The 19033-nt window shown below is 52.5% G+C and overlaps 1 non-coding gene and 2 pseudogenes across 1 annotated transcript; all 3 read left to right on the top strand.

Moving 5' to 3' along the window:
• The first annotated feature begins 527 nt into the window (after positions 1–527).
• Positions 528–2439, top strand: LOC124218352 (small subunit ribosomal RNA). The gene has a single exon (XR_006883053.1). It is a non-coding gene; the product is annotated as a small subunit ribosomal RNA (ribosomal RNA).
• Positions 2440–3279: 840 nt separating this feature from the next.
• Positions 3280–3434, top strand: LOC124218328 (5.8S ribosomal RNA; annotated as a pseudogene).
• Positions 3435–3902: 468 nt separating this feature from the next.
• On the top strand, positions 3903–11561 carry LOC124218370 (large subunit ribosomal RNA; annotated as a pseudogene).
• Positions 11562–19033: the final 7472 nt, after the last annotated feature.

Raw genomic sequence — 19033 nt, forward strand, 5'->3', positions numbered from 1 at the left:
GAGCGAGTCGGTCGGGCCGGTCTCCCGTCGTCCGCCTGCTGCGCCGTACCAGTACGTGCTCAAGCACGATACGTACGTCGTCGTAGACCAGGAGCGGGCGTTCGCGGACCGTTCCGTGCCTCGTACCAAAGAAACTACGCGACTCGCGTTGTTACATCTATCGTCACTGCATTACCGCGGGTCGGTGTCTCAGACCGAATGGCCCTTGACGCGGTACCAAGAAGTTCGGCTCTCCGTGAAACACGGAAGGCCGGACGCTCCAACGCACGAGTCAACTCGCTTCTTTCCGAGCGTACACTCAAAGACCAGAGATGTTATAACAACGTATCCCAGACGCTTTCAATCTAGCCGACGGGTACGGGAGATCGTTCGAACGCTTATAAAGCCAAGTGTCGAGGTGGCGGCACACGGAACCGGGGCTGCCTGCGTGCAGTCCCGAAACACACAGGAGACGCGCGGCCGACCGGGCTACGAGACCCAATCGGCGATGGGTGGCGCACGTCCGAGCCGAGATTTTGTATCGAAGCTTCCTGGTTGATCCTGCCAGTAGTCATATGCTTGTCTCAAAGATTGAGCCATGCATGTCTCAGTGCAAGCCAAATTAGGGTGAAACCGCGAATGGCTCATTATATCAGTTATGGTTTCTCAGATCGTACACACATTTACTTGGATAACTGTGGTGATTCTAGAGCTAATACACGCGAACAGAGTTCCGACCAGAGATGGAAGGAATGCTTTCATTAGATCAAAACCAATCGGCGGCGGGTACGTCCCGTCCGCCGTTCACCTTGGTGACGCTAAATAACTTTGGGCTGATCGCACGGTCTCGTACCGGCGACGCTTCTTTCAAATGTCTGCCTTATCAACTGTCGATGGTAGGCTCTGCGCCTACCATGGTTGTAACGGGTAACGGGGAATCAGGGTTAAATTCCGGAGAGGAAGCCTGAGAAACGGCTACCACATCCAAGGAAGGCAGCAGGCGCGCAAATTACCCACTCCCGGCACGGGGAGGTAGTGACGAAAAATAACGATACGGAACTCATCCGAGGCCCCGTAATCGGAATGAGTACACTTTGAATCCTTAAACGAGGATCCATTGGAGGGCAAGTTTGATGCCAGCAGCCGCGGTAATTCCAGCTCCAATAGCGTATATTAAAGTTGTTGCGGTTGAAAAGCTCGTAGTTGAATCTGTGTCCCACGCTGTCGGTTCAACGCTCGCGGTGTCTAACTGACATGATTGTGGGACGTTCTACCGGTGGGCTCAGCATTCCGGAGCGGCCCAACTAATATTCCATCGCGGTGCTCTTCACTGAGTGTCGAGGTGGGCCGGTACGTTTGCTTTGAACAAATTAGAGTGCTTGAAGCAGGCTATTTTCGCCTGAATACTGTGTGCATGGAATAATGGAATAGGACCTCGGTTCTATTTTGTTGGTTTTCGGAACCTGAGGTAATGATTGAAAGGGACAGATGGGGACATTCGTATTGCGACGTTAGAGGTGAAATTCTTGGATCGTCGCAAGACGGACAGAAGCGAAAGCATTTGCCAAAAATGTTGTCTTTAATCAAGAACGAAAGTTAGAGGTTCGAAGGCGATCAGATACCGCCCTAGTTCTAACCATAAACGATGCCAGCTAGCGATCGGCCGAAGTTCCTCCGATGACTCGGCGGGCAGCTTCCGGGAAAGCAAAGCTTTTGGGTTCCGGGGGATGTATGGTTGCGAAGCTGGAACTTAAAGGAATTGACGGAAGGGCACCACCAGGAGTGGAGCCTGCGGCTCAATTTGACTCAACACGGGAAATCTCACCAGGCCCGGACACCGGAAGGATTGACAGATTGGGAGCTCTTTCTTGATTGGGTGGGTGGTGGTGCATGGCTGTTCTTAGCTGGTGAAGCGATTTGTCTGGTTAATTCCGATAACGAACGAGCCTCTAGCCTGCTAATTAGGCGTACCTTCCGGTATCTCGAAGGCCTCCGGCCTCGGTCGGGCGGTTTTTACTACCGGCGTACAAATAAATCTTCTTAGAGGGACAGGCGGCTTCTAGCCGCACGAGATTAAGCAATAACAGGTCTGTGATGCCCTTAGATGTTCTGGGCCGCACGCGCGCTACACTAAAGGAATAAGCGTGTCTTCCCTGGCCGAAAGGCCCGGGTAACCCGCTGAACCTCCTTCGTGCTAGGGATTGGGGCTTGCAATTATTCCCCATGAACAAGGAATTCCCAGTAAGCGCGAGTCATAAGCTCGCGTTGATTACGTCCCTGCCCTTTGTACACACCGCCCGTCGCTACTACCGATTAAATGATTCAGTGAGGTCTTCGGACTGGTACGCGGCAATGTCTCGGCATTGCCGAAGTTGCCAGGAGGATGACCAAACTTGATCTTTTAGAGGAAGTAAAAGTCGTAACAAGGTTCCTGTAGGTGAACCTGCGGAAGGATCATTAACGTTCCGTACTGCCGAAGCAGCGACTCGTAAGCGCGAGGGGCTGTCTCGCCGCGAGAGCGGCGTGTCACGCCCACGTGTCGCGAACAAAATTTCACAAAGTTTGAACGACGTAACGGTCGGGCCCGGTTGCCGCGGCGCGCAACACAATCGTCGTGACAACGAACGCGGTGCTGACGCCGGATCCGATGGGTCCGGCGTTCGCCGCGGTCGCGACGAGCGCAGTCGCCGGCTAAAACCGCCCGACGACCGACTCGCGCCGAGGCGTCGACCCGTCGCTCCGCGTCCAACGCGGAGCAGCGGCGGGTCGTTCGCGCCTCCGGCCGACTCGGTGCCGAGAGGGGACCGCTCCGCGGTCCGCCTCGACTCGTTCGACCCGGTCAGGTCGTACGAGGGAGACGTGCGAAGCTGGTCTCAGCGCTTTTTCGCGGGCAGCCTGTCCGCGCCCGGGTGTCCTCGGTGTAGCGCCGTTAAACCCCGGACGCAGGCCGCGAACGCAGTAGGCTTCGAAGAGAATTTCCGCCCGTACGAGGAAGCTCGCGTCAGCGTCGAGGGCAGCGATGCCCGGGACTCGTTGACGCGGCCCACTGCCGTCCGCCGTCAATCGTTTGCATTGCGAGCCGATCGGGTCCGGCGCCGGTCAATTCCGGCAGACGACCCGTGAACTCGAGGCGACGTCGGCTCTTGAACTATGGCACGAACGAAATTTGACGCGCGGCGCGCGTTCCTTCCCGCGCGCAACCGCGCAAGGGCTGACGCACGCGGCGCCACGCTCACGACCACAGAAAGCCGGTAACATCCGTAATTTTAGCATTTTTGATGCAAAATTCACATATATGATTACCCTGAACGGTGGATCACTTGGCTCGTGGGTCGATAAAGAACGCAGCTAATTGCGCGTCAACTTGTGAACTGCAGGACACATGAACATCGACATTTCAAACGCACATTGCGGTCCACCGATACAATTCCCGGACCACGCCTGGCTGAGGGTCGTTTAACAACGACAGACTGCTCCGTAGGCAACGGTGCCGCGAAAACCCCCGACCCGGGGGAACACAGCGCACCGTGCCTTCGCGAGCGAATGACTGGGCGTTCGCAGCCTCAAAAAAAGGTCGCGTCGCCTCGAACGAACACGTATGTCACGGTCACGACGCGTCGCCGCAGATCGCGGGGTCGAGCTGTCGCTGCCGTTCGTCACGTTCCGGTGCTTGCGATAGTCGAGAGAACGAACGAATTCGGCACGGCGACACACAGACCGCGCGCGGTCGGTTCGCCGCTCATGTGATGAAGTTCCGTCCACGCTTCGCCGCGGGGGGCTCACGGGTCTCCCGTACGGCGGGCGTGTTTACGGTTGTTTCCGTGGCTCGAACGTACAAAAGAATACGTTGTGTCCTCGTCCGTGTCGACGGCGCTGTTCTTGAACGAACGGCCGTCGCCGACGACGGACTCGCAATCTTACGACGACCTCAGAGCAGGCGAGACTGCCCGCTGAATTTAAGCAAATTACTAAGCGGAAGAAAAGAAACTGACTAGGATTTCCTTAGTAGCGGCGAGCGAACAGGAAACAGCCCAGCACTGAATCCCGCGGTTCTGCCGCCGGGAAATGTAGTGTTTGGGAGGATCCACTTATCCCGGGGCGTAGGCCCGCGTCCAAGTCCATCTCAAATGGGCCACTTACCCGCAGAGGGTGCCAGGCCCGTAGTGACCGGCACGCGCCACGGAAGGATCTCTCCTCAGAGTCGGGTTGCTTGAGAGTGCAGCTCTAAGTGGGTGGTAAACTCCATCTAAGGCTAAATAAGACCACGAGACCGATAGCGAACAAGTACCGTGAGGGAAAGTTGGAAAGAACTTTGAAGAGAGAGTTCAAGAGTACGTGAAACCGTTCAGGGGTAAACCTGAGAAACCCGAAAGATCGAACGGGGAGATTCATCGTCAGCGACGCAGGCTTCGCCGCGGCTCGTGATGTCGGGACCTCGCGTCCACGGCACTTGGTCGCGGTGCAATGTCCGGCGGCGCCGGCGTGCACTTTTCTCCTAGTAGGACGTCGCGACCCGTTGGGTGTCTGTCTAAGGCCCGGTCGGCTGCCTGTCTCGGCGTTCTCGTCGGGGCAGACCCCCGGTTGCCCGTCCGGCTGCCCGGCGGTACCCGCACGGTATAGAGCCGCATTGAACTGCGTCGGGCCCGCCGCAAGCGCGGTCAGCGATTCCCGGTGGTCGAAACCAGCGCCGTCCCCGGGCCTGGCCAGCTGTTGGCTGGCGGTGTCCTCTGGCTGGCTCGTTCGAATTATCAAATACCGGTCGGCGACGCTATTGCTTTGGGTACTTTCAGGACCCGTCTTGAAACACGAACCAAGGAGTCTAACATGTGCGCGAGTCATTGGGACGAGCAAACCTAAAGGCAAAATGAAAGTAAAGGTCAGCCCAGCACTGACCGAGGGAGGATGGGCCGCGTCACGATGCGGCCCCGCACTTCCGGGGCGCCTCGTTCTCACAGCGAGAAGAGACGCACCCGGAGCGTACACGTTGGGACCCGAAATATGGTGAACTATGCCTGGTCAGGACGAAGTCAGGGGAAACCCTGATGGAGGTCCGTAGCGATTCTGACGTGCAAATCGATCGTCGGAACTGGGTATAGGGGCGAAAGACTAATCGAACCATCTAGTAGCTGGTTCCCTCCGAAGTTTCCCTCAGGATAGCTGGCACTCGCGTACAAAACGTACACGAGTCTCATCCGGTAAAGCGAATGATTAGAGGCCTTGGGGCCGAAACGACCTCAACCTATTCTCAAACTTTAAATGGGTGAGATCTCTGGCTTGCTTGAACTATGAAGCCACGAGATCTCGGATCAGAGTGCCAAGTGGGCCACTTTTGGTAAGCAGAACTGGCGCTGTGGGATGAACCAAACGCCGAGTTAAGGCACCAAAGTCGACGCTTATGGGATACGATGAAAGGCGGTGGTTGCTCAAGACAGCAGGACGGTGGCCATGGAAGTCGGAATCCGCCAAGGAGTGTGTAACAACTCACCTGCCGAAGCAACTAGCCCTGAAAATGGATGGCGCTGAAGCGTCTTGCCTATACTCGGCCGTCAGCGGCATACGAGGCGGCCTAGGCCGTCATGAAGCCCTGACGAGTAGGAGGGTCGCGGTGGTGTGCGCAGAAGGGTCTGGGCGTGAGCCTGCCTGGAGCCGCCGTCGGTGCAGATCTTGGTGGTAGTAGCAAATACTCCAGCGAGGCCCTGGAGGACTGACGTGGAGAAGGGTTTCGCGTGAACAGCCGTTGAACACGAGTCAGTCGATCCTAAGCCCCAGGAGAAATCCGATGACGATGTAGGTGTATTTCTATGCCTGACATGCGCGTCCTAACGCCGGTGATTGCGCGAACGTCGGGCCTCGCTTGACGTTCCATCTGGCGTAGGTGCGCGTGGTTTGAAATGTGACACACCCGTCGGGCGAAAGGGAATTCAGTTCCTATTCCGGAACCTGGCAGCGGAACCGTTGACAAGTCGGGCCCTCGCAAAAGAGTCCGTCGTGGTAACCCAAAAAGACCTGGAGACGCTGTCGGGAGATCCGGAAACAGTTTTCTTTTCTGTTCAAGCGTTCGAGTTCCCTGGAATCCACTAGCAGGGAGATAGGGTTTGGAACGCGAAGAGCACCGCAGTTGCGGCGGTGTCCGGATCTTCCCCTCGGACCTTGAAAATCCAGGAGAGGGCCACGTAGAGGTGTCGCGCCGGTTCGTACCCATATCCGCAGCAGGGCTCCAAGGTGAAGAGCCTCTAGTCGATAGACTAATGTAGGTAAGGGAAGTCGGCAAATTGGATCCGTAACTTCGGAATAAGGATGGGCTCTGAGGATCGGGGCGTGTCGGGCTTGGTCGGGAAGCGGGTTTGGCTGACGTGCCGGGCCTGGGCGAGGTGATGGTAATAACCGGATCCGAGCTCGGTCCCGTGCCTTGGCCTCCTGCGGATCTTTCTTGCTGCGAGGCTTCGGCGGCGGTTCGCCGTTGCCGTCGTCCTCTTCGGCCGCCATTCAACGGTCAGCTCAGGACTGGCACGGACTGGGGAAATCCGACTGTCTAATTAAAACAAAGCATTGCGATGGCCCGAGCGGCTATTGACGCAATGTGATTTCTGCCCAGTGCTCTGAATGTCAACGTAAAGAAATTTAAGCAAGCGCGGGTAAACGGCGGGAGTAACAATGACTCTCTTGAGTGGGTTGTGGCTGGGTGTCGGAGCAGTGGTGGAGTGCTCGCGACGTCCTAGCTGCAACACACATGTGCCAACCGTCACTTCCTCGTGGTGAGAGTCGGGCAATGGGTGCGGGTATCACAACCCGCATCTTGCTAACGACGGTTGGCTGTCGGCCGCCCAAAGACGGCTCCCCTCGGGGAACCGTCACGTGCCCTTCGACCAGCCAGTTGCGGGCGGCCGATGAACGGCGGGGGCTTAAGGTTGGGGGTGGTTCCCAGCCCCTTCCACCAACTTTCAGCAGGGCCGCGGAGAAAAAGTATCAAAAGCAGAACCCGTCGTGTGCCTCAGCCCGGCGGGCCTGCTGAAACAAGCACCCGGGGGAGCTAGCCGATTCCCCGGAGGTGCCTGTGGGGGTAGTGGACGACCCCACGCCAGTCCCTGAACACGAACTGCACCCTATCGACCCCGAACCAGCACGCGAGCGGTATGCCCGTGGTGACTGCGAGCAGGACTTCGCCACGAAGCAAGGGCTCGGAGTTCACTGCAGGATACGACACCCTTTGGAAGCGAATGCGGCCATAGAATTGCCCGACGTCAAGCTCAGGTGGACGGATGAAGAGCTGCGGATGATGGCACGTAAGGAAGCTCAGGCCACCGAGCGAGGAGTAAGGTTCATGAACCTGCACCTCCTCGCTCTGGTCCCCGGTTGGAACCAGGCGACGATCAAAGGGGTCCGGCGTCGGCCGGACTACCAGAGATTGTTTCAGGCAGCCCAACAAGACCTGGAGGCTGCCCATACGCCCTTTGGGACACCTGCCAGAGTTAGGGGACGGAGGAGCCGCTCCTTGCCATCGCCGCGTGAACGCTCCCCGTCCACCGATCCAGATAGGGTATCACCACCCACCCCAGCGGCACCTGCTCTCGCTATAACTTGGGGGCAGTACCTTGCCGGAGCTATACCTCGCTTGATCGTAATAGACCGGCAAGAGGGGCATCATCGTGCAAACAAGTTGGCCGACATCGCTGAAGACGCTCTTAATGGGGGAAATACAGACGTCGCCATGATCGAGTGGTTAGGCAGAGTATTTCCTCCTGCAGCCGCTGCAGCTGGATCCAGGCGCCGTGAGCCGGCCACAAACTCGAACCGCCAGAGGTATGGAAAGCCGCCGTCAAGGAGGACACTGCGTCGTCGTAAGTACGCCAGAATCCAGACTGGGTGGAAAAACCACCGACGTCACGTAGCTCGGGAGATCCTACAAGAAGGCCCCAGTTCGACCAACTACACCTCGGACGAATTGGTCACGCACTGGGGCCCACTCCTTGGACATCCGTCGAAAGACTACGCAGGTCCTTCTGGGATGCCGCCTAAAAACCCGAGCTACGGTACACGTGGAACCCAAACTCCTCTCAGGAGATTGACGACATCAAGGTCCTCGTGTCGTCGTCATTCGGTCCAGACATAGTTACGGCGAGGCAGTGGCGCGCGGTATCACCATCTACCCGCGCGCTCCTCTATAATGTCGTCATACCTTAGGGGCGGTTCCCGAGACAACTCCTTCAGAGCCGGACTATTTTCATTCCGAAAAACAAGGTACCGGAAAATCCTTGGGACTACCGACCAATTTTGATTGGCTTGGTAGTGGTTCGCCAACTCCTCCGCATTCTTGCTGTCCGCCTTAGATCCGCTAACCTTACCGACGAATGCCAGCGTGCGTTTATTGCAGCTGATGGAACGGCCGAAAATACGGCCGTCCTTGACGCCATCTTATGGACGGCCCGCACGCTGCGTCGCGAGCTCCACGTGGCTACCCTCGATGTCGCGAAGGCATTTGACACGGTAAGCCACGGGGCGCTCGCAACGATCGTCGGACAGCTCGGCCTACCCACTGGCTTGGTGTCCTACGTGGCCGAGCTGTACAAAGGCGCTACCACCAGGCTGGCGGCGGATAGTAGAATGTCCCCTCCGGTACCCGTCCGGCGCGGAGTCCGTCAAGGAGAACCCTTTTCGCCGATTTTTTCCAACCTAGTCGCAAATAAAATCCGTGCGGCCGTGCCCTTTGAGGTCGGGTTCATCCTCGAAGGCGAGCAGATTGCCTGTCTCACGTTCGCGGATGACCCGACCCTAATAACATCCTTCAAGTAGGGAATGCAGAGGGCACTCGCTAATGTTGAAAAGACGGCAGCTGGCATGGGGCTGATGCTCAACCCGTCCGAGTGTACCGCTTTATCTTTGGTGACCGCCAGTGAGGTGAAGAAGGTCAAAACCGTAGTCGAACCGCTGTTTTGACTATAGGACGGCCCTCTGAACCAAACCGGCGTGCTCCAGAAGTGGAGTCACTTGGGCGGCGAGTTCAGCCGCGGGGGGCTTACGACTGTCAAGGCCGAGCTTGCAGTGGAGCTCAATAACATCACCAGAGCTCCGCTCAAGCCGCAGCAGTGACTCACGATGCTGCGGCTCTTCCTGCTACCCAGGGTCTATCACCTACTGGCCCTGGGTAGGACTACGGCAGGAAGGCTCAAGTCCATCGACACACAAGTCAGGCGGGCGGTTCGCGTCTTGCTTAGGCTCCCCGACGACACGGCGGTTGGCTCCTTCCACGCCTCAGCAAAGGATGGCGGATTGAGTATCCCCTCCGTCACCGCCCTTATCCCGGCAATGGTCATCAGCCGCCTTGGCCGACTGAACCGAAGCGATTTTTCCGCAGCCCGGGCAGCGCATGCGAGTCAAAGGGTCCAGCGTAAACTTAGCTGGGCCCGGCGCTCGCTGCGCAAAGCCGGGCTGTTGGGCGATGACCTATCGGCTGAGGCACGCCGGCAGCTATGGGCGACGGTACTGCACGAGTCGGTGGACGGACAGGAGCTTCGGGAATCTTCCGCGAGCGCCCTGTCCAGCAACTGGGTCCACCACGGGACCGACGCTATCCCGGCCCGTGACTACGTGCAGTACCACCACGTCCGCGTGAACTGCCTTCCCACCTTAGTGCGGACCTCACGTGGGCAGCGACGCACCAGCCGGCGTACCGCCTGCCGCGCTGAATGCGACTCTTCGCCGACCGCTGCCCACGTCATACAACAATGCTGGAGGACGCATGGAGGCAGGATGAAGCGTCACGAAGCGGTTTGCGCGACGTTAGCTGCCGGCCCTAGAGATAAGGGCTGGAACATCCAGAGGGAGAGGGTGTTCGAGACCTCCGAGGAAAACCGAAAGCCCGACATCGTAGCGAGCAAGGAGGGGCGCGGGGCAATCATCGACGCCCAGGTCGTCTCAGGCGTAACCCCGCTCTCGACAAGTCACGTCAGGAAGCGGGGTTACTATGCCGATAAACGGGACTTGCTGGAGGGCGTAGCTGCGCACCCAGCGGTCCCGGTAGCGAACATCGAGACCACCACGTGCACCCTCACATGGAGGGGAGTTTGGTGCAAGCAATCACACCAAATCCTCCGCTCGCTCGGGCTATAGGACAGGCTTCTCGGAGGTATCACGACTCGGGTGCTGCAGGGGTCACATACCAACTGGGTGCGGTTTAACCAAATGACTGGTTTCAGGCGTCGTCCACATCGTCCTCAGCCCCGACAGGGCATCGGCTAGCTCCTGTTGCTGAGGTAGGGGCCCGCGGTCGCCAGTATGTCAAGTGTTCGTGTTGTCCACGTCTATGTCTTGTCCACGTCTGTTATTCAACCGCCAATGTTTGATTAAATGAGCCGAATGCCTTGTCATCTAATTGGTGACGCGCATGAATGAATTAACGATATTCCCACTGTCCCTATCCACTATCTACTGGAACCACTGCAAAGGGAACGGGCTTGGAAAAATGAGCGGGGAAAGAAGACCCTGTTGAGCTTGACTCTAGTCTGGCACTGTAAGGAGACATGAGAGGTGTAGCATAAGTGGAAGGTGGCAACATCGCCGGTGAAATACCACTACTTTCATCGTTTCTTTACTTACTTGGTTAGGCGGAGCGCGTGCGTCAAGGACTTTCGTCCCGGCTGTCACGGTGTTCTAGAGCCAAGCGTGTAAGAGTGGCGTGAGGCTTCGGCCGATCGTCGATCATACTCCCGCGTGATACGATTCGAGAACACTGCCAGGCAGGGAGTTTGACTGGGGCGGTACATCTGTCAAAGAATAACGCAGGTGTCCTAAGGCCAGCTCAGCGAGGACAGAAACCTCGCGTAGAGCAGAAGGGCAAAAGCTGGCTTGATCTCGATGTTTAGTACGCATAGAAACTGCGAAAGCACGGCCTATCGATCCTTTTGGCTTGAAGAGTTTTCAGCAAGAGGTGTCAGAAAAGTTACCACAGGGATAACTGACTTGTGGCGGCCAAGCGTTTATAGCAACGTCGCTTTCTGATCCTTCGATGTCGGCTCTTCCTATCATTGCGAAGTAGAATTCGCCAAGCGTTGGATTGTTTACCCACCAATAGGGAACATGAGCTGGGTTTAGACCGTCGTGAGACAGGTTAGTTTTACCCTACTAATGACTCGTCGTTGCGATAGTGATCCAGCTCAGTACGAGAGGAACCGCAGGTTCGGACATTTGGTTCACGCACTCGGTCGAGCGGCCGGTGGTGCGAAGCTACCATTCGTGGAATTATGCCTGAACGCCTCCACGGCCGTATCCTCTCCATTCAAAGGGGGCAACGATATTTCGAAGAGTCTCGTGGGTCGAAAGGCTCAAAACAACGTGACTTTACCATGTAGCCGTTCCACGGACCGGTCGTCGCACGAGCTCTGTTTGCAGGGCGGGGTCTTCGGCCTCCGTCGGGATCTTCCCGCTCGTCGGTCTGGCCTCGAACGGTCGATCATGGGTCATCCAGTTCGATGTCGAGATTCAAAATAGTCTGTAGACGACTTAGGTACCAAGCGAGGTGTTATACTCGGTGGAGCAGTTACCACGCTGCGGTCTGTTGAGACTCAGCCCTTGTCTTGGGGATTCGTCTTGTCGGTTAGAAGAGGCCTCAATGTTGGTGTTTTTGGAGCTGGCTTGACGCCGGTCACGCGATACGTCGCTCGTCCCATGTCGGACGAGTCGCGGGCAAGTCGGCGCGGCCGTGCTCTCGTCGCCGAGTGTGTGCGATGACAATGCAACTGCGGGGGCTTGGAAAAAAAATTTTTCCCGTACCCGTTGCCACTTTAGATATACGCAGCTCGGATCGCCGGTCAGCGAACACAAGACCGACAAAGGACCGGTGAAACCGGTGGACCCTCGGTACGTCGCTGGATTCGGGGACGGTAGAGGCCATCATCAAGACTAGACAAAACGTGGCCCTTATTTTCTCGATGAGACGTCGACAGTCGGTCGTCGTCCTCAATCCCTGAAGAAGTTGGGAATATTTTTCGTCCCGGGCGACGGCACGGCAATGCGCCGCGTCCCGTGATAGTCATCGCTAGACCCACAAACGGACCACGGCACGGCGGGACTTGTGAAAATTTTAGTCCGCGTCGACCAAAACGTATTGCGCCGCGTCCCAGGGCCGATGGGACGTCGGCAGAAGGACGAACGCTCGATGCAGCGGGACGGGACTTGTAAAAATTTTCGTCGGGGTCGGGCAAAAGGCAATGCGCGGCGTCTCGGAGTCGATACGGCACCGACGGGACTTATGAAAATTTCGGTCCGAGTCGAATGAAAGGCGATGCTCGGGGTCCTAGGGTCGTGCAGGGCCGATAAGAGTTGTGAGAATTTCGGTACAAGTCGAGCGAAAGGCGATGCGTGGCGTCCCGGGGTCGATACGGGGCCGACGAAACTTGTTGAAATTTCTGTCTAAGTGGAGCGATAGGCGATGCGCCGCGTTCCGAATTTAATCAATGGCCGACGGGACTTGTGAAATTTTCAGTCCGAGTCGAGCGGGAGGCGATGCGCGACGTCCCAAAGTCGATCTGGGCCGGAAGCCTGTCGGAATTACGTCAAATGCGTCTCGGTAAATTTCGACCGAGTTTCCGGAGTTTCAAATTTTTTTAATAGACGGCGGAGGTTTCGCCCCGTAAGCCGACGGTGCTACCACCGTATCGGCGCTGACGTCTTAGCGTCCAGGCTCCTACTAGTAAGAGGAGCAAGTTGGTCGAGCTGACCCCCCGTCGTCCGCCGGCTTCACCGTACCGGTATGTGCGCGCGCACGATCCGTACATCGGTGTAGACCAGGAGCGGGCGTTCGCGGACCGTTTCGTGGCTCATACCAAAGAAACTACTCGACTGGTTTTACTTTATCATCGTCACTGCATTACTGCGAGTCCTTGTCTCAGACCGAATGGCCCTTGACGCGGTAGCAAGAAGTCTAGCTCCCGTGAAACACGTTAGCGGAACGTTTAAACGCACGCATCAACCTGCTCCTCTCTGCGTATATAATCAGAGACCAAAGATATATTCATGTTTCCCAGATGTTTTCGATCTAGCTGACATGTACTCGAGATTCTTCAAACGCTTATAAGCCGAGTGTGAAGGTGGCGGCACACGGAAACGAGGCTGCCTGCAGGCAGTCCCGAAACACACAGTAGACGCACCGCTGACCGGGCTGGGAGACCCGGCTGGCGATAGGTGGCGCACGTCCGAGCCGAGATTTTGTATCGAAGTTCCCTGGTTGATCCTGCCAGTAGTCACATGCTCGTCTCAAAGATTAAGCCAAGCATGTCTCAGTGCCAAATTGACGTGAAACCGCAAATGTCTTATTCAATCAGTTATAGTTTCTTGCATCGTACATACATTTACTTAGATAACTGTGGCGATTCTAGAGCTAACACACGCAAACAGAGTTTCGACCACAGATGGAAGGAATGCTTTTATTAGATTAAAATCAATCGGTGGCGGATACGTCCCGTCCGCCGTTTACCTTGATGACTCTAAATAACTTTGGGCTGATCGCACAGTCTCGTACCGGCGACGCTTCTTCCAAATGTTTGCCTTATCAACTGTCGATGGTAGGCTCTGCGCCTACCATGGTTGTAACGGGTAACGGGGAATCAGGGTTTGATTCCGGAGAGGGAGCCTGAGAAACGGCTACCACATCCAAGGAAGGCAGCAGGCGCGCAAATCTTCCGATCCCGAATCCGCGAGGAGGTCACGAAAAATAACGATACGTGCTCATCCGAGGCACCGCAATCGGAATAAGTACACTTCGAATCCTTTCACCAGGATCCACCAGAATGCAAGTCTGGTGCCAGCAGCCGCGGTGATTTTGGCTCCGATAGCGTATACTGAAGCTGTTGCGGTTGAAAAGCTCGAAGGTGAATCTGTGTTCCACGCTGTCAGTTTACCACTCGCGTTATCGAACTGGCATGATTGTGGGACATACGACCACTGGGCTAAGCTCTTTGTGGCGGCTCAACTAATATCCTATCGCGATACTCTTTACTGAGTGTCGAGGTGAGTAGCTACGTTCACTCTTAACAAATCAGAGTGCTTTAAGCAGGCTATTTTTGCGTATATACTGTATGCATGGAATGATGGAATAGGACCTTGTTGCTATTTTGTTGGTTTTCGGAACCCCGAGGTTGTGATTGATAGGGACAGATAGCGGCATTCACATTGCGACGTCAGAGTCGAAATTCATGGATCGTCACATGACGGACAGAAGCCAAAGCATTTGCCAAAAATGTTTTTTTTTAGTCAAGAACAAGAGTTAGATTTCCAAAGGCGGTCAGATACCTTCCTAGTCCTAACCATAGACGATGCCAGCTGACGATTCGCCAAAGTTTCTCCGATGACTCGGCGAGCAGTTATAGGGAAACCAAAGCCTTTGGGATTCTGGGGTAAGTATGGTTGCAAAGCAGAAACCTAGAGGAATAGACGAAAGGGCACCACCAGGAGTGAAGCCTGCGGCTTAATTTGACTCAACATGGGAAACATCACCAGGTCCGGACACCGGAAATATGGACAAATTGAGAGCTCTCTTTTGATTCGGTGGGCGGTGGTGCATGGCCGTTCTTAGCTGGTGGATTGATTTGTCTGGATGATTTTGACAACTGACGAGACTCTAGCCTGCTGAACAGGCGTAATTTCCGGTATATCCAAGGCCCCCGGCCTCGATTGAGCGGTTTTTACTACCTGCGTACAAATGAATCTTCTTGAAGGGAAAGGCGGCTTCTACCGCACGAGATTGCGCAATAACAGATCTGTGATGCCCTCAGATGTTCTGGGACGCACGCGCACTACACGGAATGAATCAGCATGTCTTCCCTGGCTGAAAGGCCTGGGTAACCCGGTGAACCTTCTTCGTGCTAGGGATTCGGGCTTGCAATGATTTCCCAGGAACAAGGAATTCCGAGCAAGCGCGAGTCAGTAACTCACGTTCATTAGGTCCCTGCCCTTTGTACACACTTTCTGTCGCTACTACCGATCATATGATTTGAGGAGGTCTTCGAACCGGTACGCGGCAATATCTCGGCATTGCCAATGTTGCTGGAATGATGTCCAAACTTCATTATTTAGGGGAGGTGAAAGTCGTAACAAGGTTTCCGTAGGTGAACCTGCGAACGGATCATTTAGGCATAACTACAGACCGAACGGCTCTAAAAGTTAATCCACTTGCTGTATTTTTCAATAATTGCAATGCAAAAATAAAATCAGTCGCAGTGTCTCAATTAATTCAATCTTATGTATTGATGCATATATGTTTATTATTAATGACTGATCTGCTATACAAGGACGAGAAAAGTAATGTTCTGCATACGCGATTTCCCGAATCTAGCGTCAACTTTTGGTCTAGTACAGTTCACTAACACTCGCCCATGACTACATCGATAGGCGCACACAATGAACAATGCGCGGAGACCGCTCGTGGCAACACCGCAGCGTCGGCCGCCACGGACTCGCTAGTACCGTGTGTATACCAGAGACTGTTGTGCGTACTGTGATTTTTCTACGAAACAAAAGTGTGGTTATGTTTAGAGTGAATACAGAAAATTTGGTACGGTATAAAGGGAAACGGAAAAAGAAGTCAGTGGTTGCTGGTAGATTGAAGCTCATTGAGCGGAATAAAGAAAAGCCAGATGTGGCACGTATCGAGAAGCCAACGACCATCCTCCGTGGCATGCGATGGATCGATCCTAATGAAGTCAACAAAAACATAATATGCAGCAAATGTAAAAGACAATTGGCATTTAATCATATCGTGGAAGAAAAAACAACGGGCTTTCACTACATTTGGACTATGAAATGTGATACTTGCTCCACGCTAACGAAATGCCACTCAAGCAAGTCACACTTTAACGACGGTCATCGTTATTATGACGCCAACACTGCAGCTGTACTTGGTATGTTATTATGCAACTATTATGTGCTCTTCGATATTTTCTCCTCATAACTAATCGATTATGCATACATCAAGTGAATATCTTCAATTTTGTCATTGGAAATGAGAATCTAATCTCAAAACCTAACCTCGAACTGCGAATTCACAGGTGCCGTTCACTCCGGAGCAGGATGCAATGCACTGAGGAAAATTGCAATGTGCATAGACATGCCGGTCCTGAGTCAGGAAACATACAAGCGCTATGAACGTAAAATCGGTCCACTCATCGAAGAAGCTGCCAAGGACAGTTGCCAAGGTGCAGCAGCGGAGGAACAAAACTTAGTCGTAGAGCATATCGATACGCTGCGTGATAAATTGTCAGCTTTCTGTCATTGTGACAGAACATTTCATTCTCTTGAATGGCATAACTAAGATTGTTTTTATGAAAAAGATATTGGTGAAATTATTGCACAACAAACAAGGATACTGCAGTATTATCATAGAATAATAGTCCCGTATAAAATTACCGTTTTATCGTACCTGAATTCGTACTATCCATGTCAAGAATCTATTGATAATTTTTCTTACTCAATTGCATGTAAGTCAACAACGTTGGCATTAAATTAATAAGTGGTTGTAAGCACCTCGCAGCATGAATTGTACATACAAATATACCGTTAGATTTCAATGGTTAATTACAAACCATGGTGAAGTTTGCACCGTTGAAACGCAACGGAATTCTGTTTTTTCTTGAGCCGAGCTTGAGATTCTCATTTAATATTTGGCCAGGACAATAAAACGATTTGTTTTCAAGATCCAAAGACGAATCGGTAGGAGAATTTTCATGGTTTCTGAAATTGAACGAACGATTCAAAAAAAAACGTATTTTCCGTTGGACCTCAACTCTTCATGCTTCAGTGTCATAATTCCAACAATATCGTATTCGTGAATGAATACATTAGTTTAGTGATTTGAAACAGAGATCTGTATAAAAAAAATTTTATTCACACACCAAACGTTATAATAGACAAATGAAGATAATATTGAATAACTATATGAATAAAAAAATATACAGCGATTACACGAAACCTCGAACCCCTCAATCTCTAATATAGTATGAAATATACAAGACCAATACAAAAATAAACAAATATAACACAAACAGAATAAAAAAACTCGAAAGGTGGAAAATGCATTGTGATTGGTTTTTTCTGTTATTCAAAATTTTTAGGCCTCAGGAAATATCGGACAAAATTTAACCCCTCGCAGACTTCATGCGGCCTAGGACCGACGATACCGATAGACTAGATTTTGATAACGCCCTGAGTCATGTCATAAATATTATTGTATCGTATGACATGGGATGGAGTAAGCGTGGCAACGGACGCAGCTACGATAGTCTGAACGGGTACGGCGCAATAATCGGGCTTCTCAGCAATAGAATATTAGATTTCGCAACGCGCAATCGTAAATGCAAAAAATGTGATCTAGGATATCCAAAAGTAGATCATGACTGTCGGCAAAATTATGATGGCAGCGCCAAGGCCATGGAAGCGTCTGTTGGAGCTCAATTAGTCAATCGCAGCAGTATTCTCAAGGAGGCAGAGCTCGACATTCGAGCTGTCATCGGGGATGAAGACTGTTCAACGATAGCAGCAATACGCCGAGAGAGATCTCAGCACATTTTCAAGCTGGCCGATTCCAATCATCTGACGACAAATTTCTCTAACGAGTTATATGCACTGCGTTCTCGTTTCTCTGAACTCGGAGGAAAAAATGTCATTAAGCATATAAAAACTTGTTTTGCGTATTGTTGCGCGCAGAACGAAGGAAACACCGCCGATCTTGCAGCTGCATTGCGTAAATTGCCTGATCATTTTTTTGATAACCACGAAAATCGTGGAATATGGTGCGCACGTAGTTCCGAACAAAATGGCTAACATCGAGTGCAATTGAAAAATAGTCAATTATATGAGCAATTGATGAAACTGCTGAAGAAATATGCAGATAATGCTTCGAAATTTGCAGCACGCGCGTTCAGCCAAACTAACGAGAGTGTGAACTCAATGATGGCTCGAAAAGCACGTAAGTGCGACTGTTTTTCGTTGAGCGAATCGTGCGATTATCGCTATGCAGCTTGCGTTGGTTCTCTGAATAAAGGTAAAAAAATATGTGTGTGATGTGAGAAGAAACGCACAAATGATACCGGGTGTATTCACATCAGAATTGGCGAAAAGAAGCGATGCCATACGAAAAGCTAGATCGACCTGAGAGAAATTGCCCGCTGCAAAAGCTAGACGGAAGCAATTGCGCGTAGACAGGTAAAATTCACGAAAAAAACGTGAAACAGCAGAAGGAGTGCAATATCAGTCAGGTTGTGGTTAAGAGTTTGACACAGACATCGCTTGTACAAATTACTCTGATCCGTCCGAAAACAAACTTTTAAAATTAATTTCCGACAACTACGAAGTAATATATTTTGACCTCGAAACTTCTGGATTGTCTCACTCTTCAGACATACTGCAAATTGCAGCTAAGTCTCAGAGTTTCAGATTTTGCTCATATGTAAATCCAACGCAAGTAGTAGACGCGAGAGCATCTGCAATTACTGGGTTGAACAATGTGGCAGGAGAATTGCATTTACATGGTCAAAGAGTTGATTTAATTCCCATTAAAGATGCGCTGGTTGCTTTTTATGAATTCTTAAAACTATTTAAAAAACCTTTTCTACTTGTTGCTCACAATGCCACATTTTATGCAACACGTTCAGTCCTTGCTGCCAACGGTCATTCGATGACTGAAGACTTTCAATTAGTTGTCGTTGGCTTTTCAGATACGTTGCCATTATTGAAAAAAATTTATCTCGAGCGAAAAAGACCAGGAATGTTCAAGCTAGAGAAATTAGCTGAAGATATTCTAAATTTAAAGACCAACACACGTTTTCACGATGCATTATATGACGTAGAAATACAAGAACAACTCAGCGTTGTTGCTATTGACATTGCCAGTTTTTTCACAACATGTAAACGATTTATTGTAAGATTGAATAATTGCATACATAACATAAAAGTTGCGATGGCATTGCCTTATTTGGAGCCGTTAAAAAATGTTATATCGGCAGGAATGCTCAAAAAAATGGCCAGCGCTGGCATTACGTACGACAGACTGAAAGAAGTTCAAAAAACT

The sequence above is a fragment of the Neodiprion pinetum genome, chromosome 4, assembly GCF_021155775.2.
Source record: "Neodiprion pinetum isolate iyNeoPine1 chromosome 4, iyNeoPine1.2, whole genome shotgun sequence".
In the NCBI taxonomy this organism is placed as follows: domain Eukaryota; kingdom Metazoa; phylum Arthropoda; class Insecta; order Hymenoptera; family Diprionidae; genus Neodiprion; species Neodiprion pinetum.